Below are 10,659 nucleotides of genomic sequence, written 5' to 3' on the forward strand. Positions count from 1 at the left end.
ACATGAGACCACAATTTATTTTAAACTTGAAAATTTTAGGAGGGCTCGCGCCGGTTGCCCCCCCCCCCTTTATATCCGCCAATGCATTTATGTATGTGCTCTTGCGATTGACCTTTTTGCACTCACAATGATTGCATTAATATTTAGTTATTTATCATACATTTTTTTTTATAATAACCAGACACGATTACCTATTATAAGAAATTGATATGATTATACAGCATAGTGCACCAAATATGTTTAAATAACAACTTTATATTTAATATCAATGGAAAGATTTCCACCCAATCGAATTTTTTACTCATATGGAGACGTTACCAAGACCTGTGAACGGCTTTAAATTTAGGCCTTTGCTCGGCGTTTACGGCCATTGAGCAGTGAGGGTTCTTTAGCGTGCCACATCTACTGTGACACTGGGCATCCGTTTTGAAGGTCATCTCCGAGGACCAGTGACATTCACACCTGATGCTGAGCGTTTGGCAACGGAACTGTCACTACCTGTTTCAACTCAGGTCTGTCGCGGCCGGGATTCGAACCCTGGCTTTCCGCATGCGGGGCGAACGTTCTAACCTCTAGATCACCACCGCGGCTCGACCCATTGATCTCAAGGCTCATATCAGCTATCTTGCTCTCACAAATATATATGTCTCTTCATAAGTTTATGAGTCCTACTTGTAGTCTCACACTGAAACAAAAACTCGCTTGGATAACTTAGAATGCATGCATATTGCATTCACAGTATATATGCACTGAGTGTGTGTAACGGGGGTGGAGTGGGGGGTGGGGGGTTAGAAAATGAGAAATTCAAAAACATTGATTAAAGTTATAAAATTGGTATTTTATTTTCATTTAGAAATGTTTACCGATTTTGATATATCAAAAACTTAGAATAATCAACAATGACACTTCCTCTATATTTATACAATATTATTGTCTTTAAAAAAGACATATAATACATGAGTACATGTACTTGTTTTCCATTAAATTCACACTTTAGTATGTTGCACAATATATCCATTGCTCTGGGCTCACAAATACATTATTGATTCTATCCAAGTCCCACATTTTGCAGAAGTTCTTGAGTTTTCTCTGTAACCTGTAAAGTTGTGGGGTCCAGGGGATATGACATCATCAATGTAAATGAAGTACCTGTTATAAAAAATAGATTCTGTATATTCAAATATTGAAAAAAAGATGAATATCTAATATACTAAGAATTGTCTTTATAAATGTCTGGTGTTAAAATGAAAAATTCTATCTTACTAAGATAGAAAATATTGTACCTTTCTTGCTGATTTTCATGGCAAATTGCTGTTGAAGTTGTTGGCTGGAAGCCCATTTCAACTTGCACTGGTCCTTAGGATGATGCTTAGAAAAAAATCATCATAATTAATATTTGCACAATCAGTATTAATCATTAATTATACAGTGTCAGACAATGTCAATTTTAAAATTGTGTGTCTCAATGCATGTTTAGTGAACTTTAAAATGCTGATATATTGAAAATTACACACATAACATATATTTTATTATGTTAATTTTTAAAATCTTGTCTGAAATCAGTATTACATATGTAACACTACATGTATGTTAAATGTGTGCAGTGCAGCAATGTGAACTCTTGCAGTAGTAGTACATCTGCATGATTGTTATTTATTTCATATTGTTATAGTTACCTTCTATTTAAACTGTACATACCCTCCCACCCCGGGTCCTTAATGAGGTGAATAAACATCATAATTATCATATTACAATATGAGATGACAGATATGTTTTCATAAACTGCCAGTTCATTCTAATAATATCAAAACAAGGCAACTCTAGATTTATCAGACCTGTCTCCTTTACAGAGTGTGCGTCAAGAGGAGGACATACATATCTTATTTTCATACAATACATTTATTTGCCTATGAGGGGGGCTTGTGATTTTACAAATATTTTAAATAAAGTTTTGTAGACCTACATGTGCTTGCATGAAACATGAAACCCCAGATTTGAAATATCTCTTAGGTCAATGAAATTTCAAGATACTATAAGTACTATCATTTATACCAAATAGAATTTTAGTGCAACCCCCCCCCCCCCTCAAACTTGTGAGAGCCCTATTTTTTTCAAATCTGGCATATACATGACATCCATTTACAATTACATGCACATGTAGGAGTTATATTTTGGGCACATATGGAATACATAAATGCACAAAAAATGAAACAGCTCCAAATTGTGCGTTTATAGATGTTATTATAAAATCGCGTTGTGAAATAGCAGAGGAAAAGTGGGTTAAATACAAATTCAATTTGCCATTTTTTTCACTTACCAAACGAAATTATGATTTCGTTGTCCACGTTGAATGTATCCATCGAATTCCTCTTCTCAGAAGAAACTTTGTTTAAACTCTCAATGACTACATAAACAGTATTGAAACTCGCAGCACTCGGACATCACGATCACGCTACATCAACAACTTTGTTTACGTAGCGCAGCTATGCATAGTGGTGAATTTCGTGAGGTAAAAAGTGCCATTCTGCACGGACGAAACATTTAGTCCACTATTATTACATTGACGTATTCCTAATCTAAATTATGGCCAAATTTCTATATCTTTCGTCGAGACGACCCTCTCAATCATCGATTCAGTCACAGCAACAACTTGTACTTTCGGAACCCCTTTTTGTTTTTCAACTACTCTATGGCGATGTACGGAATTCCGAAAAATAATTTCACGTGAAAATACACGATTTTTACTGATCACGTGGTTGCTATCGGTCTCTACCTTAACCCTTTCTCTACCGGCACATTTTAGAGGTTTTTAAAGACTAAATGACAGTATTTTTAAATCGATTTAAATCTTCATGGATCACGATTTGGGGTAGGCATATGACATGTAATTTTGTTAGGAATTGGACAGGGAACAATTTCTTATAAAATTTGTCAATGTATCCCATGACCTCAAATAGGTCTACGGGGTCAAAGGTCATATAAGTGCACATTTTTGCAATCTTTTTTCTCTGAAATATATATATTACGACCCCTCTCACTAGATTAGAGTCAAAAATAGGAAATTCTAAATGTATGAGGTAATGTGCCTTTTAATATACTACAAAAAGAACAAAATCAAACTAATCAATTTTATTGACAAACAAATATTTTTGGTTGCTAAGTAACAACACTCATAGTACAATTTTGACCATAATTTGCCTTTCTGCATCCATTCGACACAATTTAAACGTAATTACAATCCATGATGATTAGTAAATGTCACATTATTTTAAAAATATAATCTTTAAATAGATCTTAATCATTTTAAAAGGTTTTTAACAAAAAATATAATCAAGAGAATTAAGATCAAAGGTCATCAAATGGAAACTTCGTACTATATATACTTGTCCATCTTTTTCTAATAATATGACGTTTTGCCATTATGTTCCATTAAATATAATAAGTATTGCAACATTAAAACAAAGATCTTTCAATTATTGTTAATCTAAAATAATCTATTTTTATTCAATTATATTTGGTTGCTAAGCAACAACACCTTATCAAATGTTATCAAAAAGTACTAACCATTTTTCCTCTCCAAGTTCAACATAAACGAATGTTCAAGTACTTACTTTCAATCACTAGATTTAAATGTACTTGCATCATATTTAACAAAAATGTTCTTATATTCAACCTTGAAACCTATTTCTAGACATAATTCTTGATAACGAATTGTTCCGACAGGGGCATGCGTTGACCAATATCTGTCTATCGACTGGAACTTCACAGCAGGCGTGTATAAGATAATGCACAAAAATCTGGAAAAAAAGTATTTCTTAATGCAAGGTGAAGATAACGAACAGTGATCAATCTCATAACTCCTACAAGCAATACAAAATAGATAGTTGGGCAAACACGGACCCCTGGACATACCAGAGGCGGGATTAGGTGCCTAGGAGGAGTAAGCATCCCCTGTTGACCGGTCACACCCGTCGTGAGCCCCATATCCTGATCACGTAAATGGAGTTATCCGCAGTCAAAATCAGTGTGCCAAGAACAGCTTAACAATCGGTATGAAACACGTCAGACAGCATTTGACCCAATGCGAGGTTGTATTGACGAACCAGATCGTTATAACGACCATAGAATTTGCGAAATGCTGACTTCAATCGAGACTGTTGAAATCCCTGTACCATCAACTTGTTTGTCAGTAGCTTACCTCGATTTAAAAACTGACTATACCCAGAACAAGCTCTTGCATATCGAATCAGTTGAGATATATAAACACCATATGCAGGTGATAATGGAATATTGCTACATAAATGTGGGAAGTTGACGATGGAGAAGCTGAAATCATCCCGTTTGTCATACAGTTGAGTTGTTAGTTTGCCGTTAATGTCTACTTTCAATAAAATATTTAAGTATGAAGCAGAAGTGGACGACTCTGTGGTGTCCTTTATTTCGAGCTCACAGGGATATATCAAATCGACATATGAATGAAAGCTATCATTGTTAATAGACAAAACGTCATCGTTAATACTTAGTCCTAAATACTAATGTATTGTCAAAGCTTTTGAATACTCAAATTGGCTCTCTAAATGTTTTCGATAATCAAGGCCCTCTGAAAAGTATGCATTTAATTACTTATGAAATTTTATCAGAGGTAATTGTAGTACACATTTAATAAATGAGTTACATGTACATTCACAGCCAGATTAATTTTGGTAAAGGTAATCTTTTTACTAGGCATTTTATTATTCTTTTGAAACTGGAAATCACTGCCACAATATCGGTTTTTAAAACTAGTAATACCTGTACAGTTCCTCTTCAGTGAGAGGCTGCAAACTTCTTTGGGAAGTATATGGCAACCCTTCCCCCTAGTTATGACTATCTCAGCATAATGGTTGGTGGCAACACAGATGGAGAAAACCAAATCTTCTGTCAAAGACAGCTTCATAAAATCTGCAGTTTTCCGAATAATAGAGTCCCATATCTGAAAGAAAATTGCAAATAAAAATAAAATCAGTATTGGCCACCATACCTTAAAACGTGTCATACCTTATAATTAGAAACTAATTAGAAATTGTCTCATTTTGTATGTATACGATCCCTAGTTATGCAGCAAAAAAAAAAAAAAAAAAAAAAAAAACCCAGTAAAATGGTACACACATATCAGTGTACCATAATGCCATGATTCCAATTGTGAATGTATTATCTGGATTTATTTGAATGTTAATCACATTTATACTGATTAAACCCTATATTCAACCTCAAAGAGTCATACCAACTGAAAGCCAGGTTGTCACCCCGAATGAAATGCCACAGTTCTGGGATCAGGTGTTCCTGTGTCCTCCACATCAGCATCCTTCCAATGCATGTCTGGATTTGTCAGTAGACTGTCGCTAGCGGATGATACCTGGAAACTTCCCACTAAATATTGGGATGTCAATACCCTTTTTAAAGAAGAAAAGAAATTACAATTAACAATTGTTGGTTTATGTTTAAAAAGCAAAATCTAAGTTTCACGGTAGCATGGAACAGTTTCGCACTTAAATTTATTTACTCAAATTTATTTAAAGATAAGGTAAGGGATTGCATACATGTGTTAGAAATGAATCGAATATTTTGTTATACATTGCGAGAGTAGCAGAGTGGGTAATGAAAAAAAAAATGTATCATGTAGGTATCTGCATTATGCCTAGCATATATTATACACGAGGGCAAATACTGAAGATATTCAGGTTAAAACCTACAGGGTCCAGCGAAAATACTGAAACTCTGAGGGAAAGTGAATGACCCCAGATATAAAAGTTGAATTGAATTGCTTCTTAATGGTACCCAGTGTCTAAATCCCTTTGTATGGTACTCTGATGGGCTGTGGATTTAGTCGAAATTAGAGAAGGGGATTGATTGATTGATGTTTTCTGCCAAACTCAACAATTTTTCAGTTATCTGGTGGCACCCACTTTTTTTATTGGTGGAAGAGAGAACCCAGATACCTGGGGAGAGACCACCGATCTTTCGAAAGTAAACTGGGAAAACTTTCTCACTTACCGGCGCGAACGGGATTCGAACCCGCGTCGACAGAGGTGAGAGGCCGTGTGATTTGCTCTAACCACTCGGCCACGGAGGAGGACGGCAAGAATGGGACACGTGCCCATCAGGTCATAGCATACAAGTACCAGCATGTATGGATCACATGTAATTTATGGTCATAAGCTATTAAGTGTATATAAAATACATGCATTTGGATAAAAGAGAAATCAATATGATTTTTCATTAGCCTGTCATAATCAGACTTTGATTGATGTTAACCCACCCCCATTTTGGCCCAAACACACATTTTGTTTTTATTTCTGTTACAGAATAAAGAAAATAATTCAAATTATGATAATAAATTCTATCATTACAATAATGCAAATTGTGTTTTCCTAACATATTGTGTTTTCTTTTCATAGAAAGATAATTTCTTTTATAAGCATGGAAAAAACTTGGAAAATAGCCTTCTCACCAGCGGTCGTGAATGCCCAGTCTGATTAAAACCACCCCATCCCATTATACACTAAATACAACCCCTTCTTACACTCGCGCGTCAGGTAAGGAGATAATTCTGGGGAAAGGGGGGGGGGTGTTAATCAAACTGCCAGTCCCGGACAGAGTGTTAATCACTTGTTTTAGATATCATAAAATATAAATATTTTCTTTCATGAAACGACAAAGCATGGCATCAAATCACGGTTAATTAATCGTGAATTTTTCATAACAAAACCGCATTTTTTCCCCTTTTTAGTCGGCCTATGTGGCTACATCAACTTACATGTACGTATTTATACTGAATGCATGATCGTTTGGCTCATCCTGCAACAGGGGATCCAGGGCATCTTCTTCTTCTGACATCAGGTCGTTTTAAAGATGTAAAATACAAGCGTTCGCTGTGACAGTCATGGTGAAGCTGTGTTTGTTTGTTTTCGTTGAAACGGAAACACGTGTGTTCTCCGTGCACACTTTCAGAAAACCCCTCGAGGCCCGCGATCCGGATCACGGAAAAATAAAACTATACAGGCTATATATAGGCGAACTTCTTTTTTGTTTTCTTTCTTTGGCAGAGAAAAAAAATTATTACTATTCCGAACAAATATAACGTTTATATTTGAATTTGAAGTACTTTATTAATCTTTTTTAAATTCAATCTGCCGATGTAGCATTTATGAAGTTACATGTAGGTTGTGTAACTGTTATAAACCAATATTGGTTTTATGCTTCTTTTTTTTTTTTAAAAAGCAGATATACCAGGCTGATTATTTCATACATGTATGTATGTTGTTTTAGTGTATCAACAGGTACTGAATTTACTAAAAAAAAAAAAGGACAATACAAATAGTTTTCACCACTTTATTGTGCGACGCGCGTCGATTGCTGTTAGCGACGTCGATTTGTCGTTAATTTTTAAGAAAACCTCGCAGCATGTCCCAATTTCATTTTATCGTAATATAAAAACTACAGAGAATTATAATATGAATAAGGGTCCATCAAAAAGAACATTTCCTCTACTTTTACGGAATGTATTTACTTTTCCCTATTTCCATATATAAGTATAGATAAAACGCCGATCTGTTTAAACATTGAGAAATAAAATCGTGAAACAACGTATATGTGCAAAAAATTGCTATTTTCTTATAACTTTGCCAGGCATTAAAAATATTTTTTATATGTACTGAAAGCAGGGAATATATGCTTCTCAAAAATATAAAAAATATTGCATTCATAGGGAAAATAAAAAAAATCATAGCGAGGGGGGGAAATGGCCTTGCGATAAAGCGTTGCGTAATATTTAGACGAAGTCATCTTTCATTTTAAATGCTTTTTTTAATTTAATGGCTTTATTTATTCAATTGATTTTTACATAGTTAAAAAATATAGAAAATTTCCAAAAATATGATATATAAAACATATATATTACGTCCGTAGTTTCAAAGATTTATAGACACTCCTTTTGCGTAGCCCTGTTTTTACGCGCTATCGGTCATATTGACCGATACGGTAGAGAAAGGGTTAAAAGACCGTCGCCAATGTCAAAATAACACATGTACAGCAATGTGTAATCAAAGCAGTAACTCCGCAATTCAAATTCAAATAATATTTCTAAGCCTGCAAAAATGTATTCAGGTATTTTACTGCTCACAGTTACAGCTACACATAGCCGTACACGGTAGGCTCAAACGGTAGCACTTTCACCTTCCACGACACTCAGTATTGCATCCGCATTTTGTCAACTGTTGGCACCTCTGAGCAATTGGGACAAGGTTAGTCCACAACATTTCCCACAAATCGCCCTTCTTGACCCAGCCCCATTCCCCCGGACTAACAGTTTCCATCTCGCACAATTATATGTTCGATCAAGGTCGCATGTGTCGGTGGAATGGAGTCATCAGATCGTTGTTTTTTTTGGAAAAAGATCTAATCTAGCTTCATCAATATGCACAATTGAACTGGACCTGTCGTACATTGTAATAACAAACAGTTCTTGGTCTCGATCACTTATGTTGAGTGGATAGTGACTTAGCTTGGTAAATACCTCTGTCACTTGTGGAAACACATTCCACGTTTACCATGCTGTCTTCTTGCCCTTACCGCGAAAAGATGAAATCACGTCACAACCATTAAAAGCGTGGAAAAATAATATTCCACGAGACATTTCAGGCCCAATAACAGTGCAGATGTCATGAACAGGAATCCATCTAAGATTTTTGCCTTGTCCAAACTCAATCCAAAGATTTTACCGGAAGTGGTTACCCTGCGTCTAGCTCCAACGCCCCTTTTAGATCCTATCTCTGCTTTTAAACTGCATGATCTGTAGACATCGAAAACAATGTCTGTCCTCAAGTACCTTGAAGAATAAGATTGGATCTTGGAAGCAAATTTCTTCATAGCATATTCTTCAAACGTTTTGGATGTTCGAGGTGGATTAGCATTAACCAAATCTAATCCATTAATGATAATAACTTCGACACCTGGAAGTACGTCTGGCAGTGTTATTTTATCTTCAAGTAGTGGAACAAGCTGAGACTTCTGACAGGACAGAAGTTCTCCGTTATCACTAAGTGACGCAAGGAATGCTTGGTTATCATGTTTAAAAAATTCCTGGAAATCACACTCTCTTGACTGACAGGATATGAACAGTTTGGAAAAAAGTTGGCATTCTTCCTTCAAATGTTTCTGTTTTAGGTCTTTAGATGATGGATCTGGTTGTTGCCTGAAAAAGTCCGTTTTGTTTTTCCTGATGGTGTCATAGAATTTGGACCTCTCTCCTTCATGTAAACTTTTCAAAAAGTTATCAAACTTTTGTTTACCTTTGACAACGTGATCTGCAACCATCTCTGCGGCACTTGGATGAGCAGCACTCTTTGGTATCTAATATTAACAGCTCATTTGTGTCTTCCGTGAAAGGATTACCCATTTCTTTCATTGTGTCATACAATTTATCCACCCTTTCGATGAAAGTCCTTTGTACTTGTCCAGTTTATTCATGATCTACCTCGTTATGAGTGTTGGCACCAGACAGAAACTATCGGATGAACGTTTTTATCTGAGACAGATTGTTCCTTCTCACTCTGTAGATTAGACAGAAACACACACACTCTCTCTCTCTCTCTCTGTTGTATAAGGACGTCAAGCAAGAGCGACGGTATTTAAGTTCTTGTGCAATAACATCACAACTACTTAACACAGCTAGCAATTTTCCATCATTCAAGTTTCTTGCACATTCATTAGGTTTTTTATCGAGTTCCATTGTCATTGCCTGTCGTAGTTCAGAAAGTGGAGCTTCTTTTTCACACAAAAAACACGCCCGATGCTCAATAATTAAACGCCCCCTTCTTGATGGTATGTCTTCATCGTGATCATTTGTTTTAATTCGAGTTCTCTTCCTAGCCCTTTCGAGTTTGCTATTATTAAACAGAATCCTACATCATTGGTGATATTTAGCTTTGTTTTTGCGTAGGATTTCCTCTATGCTTCCTCCCTGGTCTAATCTATCTGGCTCTAGATTCATTGGCATCCGATTGATTACTTTAAAGAGAGGGATATTTCGAGCGATCATTGTATACCCATCACAATCATTGTCACTCGTGCAACGAGCCAGTGGGTGCTTCAAATCTTCATCTTTTTCCATCTGACAAAAACAGCATTTGCTCCAGTCAGTTTGAAGTGTGAGTGCGAATGGTCTTAATTCTGACATGATTTTAACAACTATCAAATATATACTATTATATAATCAACTTAAGGTCGAGGGCTTATCCTTTTACCACCTTAAGTTGTAAAACGCGCATTGAAATATGGGATACAACTAAGTTCGGGATTAATCAAAGTACCTACACTTAGCCCGATCGTTCATCCAATACCATTTAAGTTCTGCGCGATCTGTACACCATCCAGGTAACAAATGCGCCGTTACCCTTGGCTCGGCTTTCCCGCGCTGATACATCCTGTCTATTCAGGCGCGACTATCTGACCATAAAACAAAACAATTGCTTTTGGGGCTAGTCGGATAGTATTTAGAACACTAAACTAAGAAACTTTTGGTATAGCTGGTATTGAACCCCATGTTGATTTTCATAGTAGTGATGTCACCAGAGTGCCCTGGTTGTGCCATGACATACACTTTTATTTTCGAATACCATT

At 36.0% G+C, this 10,659-nt stretch overlaps 2 long non-coding RNA genes across 4 annotated transcripts; both read right to left on the minus strand.

Annotated features, from left to right (window-relative positions):
* Positions 1 to 817: 817 nt before the first annotated feature.
* On the minus strand, positions 818 to 2,766 carry LOC130049239 (uncharacterized). 2 transcript variants are annotated; one of them, XR_008797728.1, is made up of 3 exons: positions 2,318 to 2,766; positions 1,284 to 1,368; positions 818 to 1,149 (listed from the first exon to the last, which is right to left on the minus strand). It is a non-coding gene; the product is annotated as an uncharacterized LOC130049239 (long non-coding RNA). The 2 variants fall into 2 exon arrangements; XR_008797727.1 differs by lacking the exon at positions 2,318 to 2,766 and having other exon boundaries at positions 1,284 to 1,409.
* A 947-nt stretch (positions 2,767 to 3,713) lies between these two features.
* LOC130049240 (uncharacterized) lies at positions 3,714 to 6,831 on the minus strand. Of its 2 annotated transcripts, none has more exons than XR_008797730.1 (3): positions 6,797 to 6,831; positions 4,792 to 5,432; positions 3,714 to 3,797 (listed from the first exon to the last, which is right to left on the minus strand). It is a non-coding gene; the product is annotated as an uncharacterized LOC130049240 (long non-coding RNA). The 2 variants fall into 2 exon arrangements; XR_008797729.1 differs by lacking the exon at positions 3,714 to 3,797 and having other exon boundaries at positions 4,734 to 4,972; positions 5,264 to 5,432.
* Between the last annotated feature and the right edge of the window lie 3,828 nt (positions 6,832 to 10,659).

Source organism: Ostrea edulis, chromosome 8 (assembly GCF_947568905.1).
Source record: "Ostrea edulis chromosome 8, xbOstEdul1.1, whole genome shotgun sequence".
NCBI classification, from domain to species: Eukaryota; Metazoa; Mollusca; class Bivalvia; order Ostreida; family Ostreidae; genus Ostrea; species Ostrea edulis.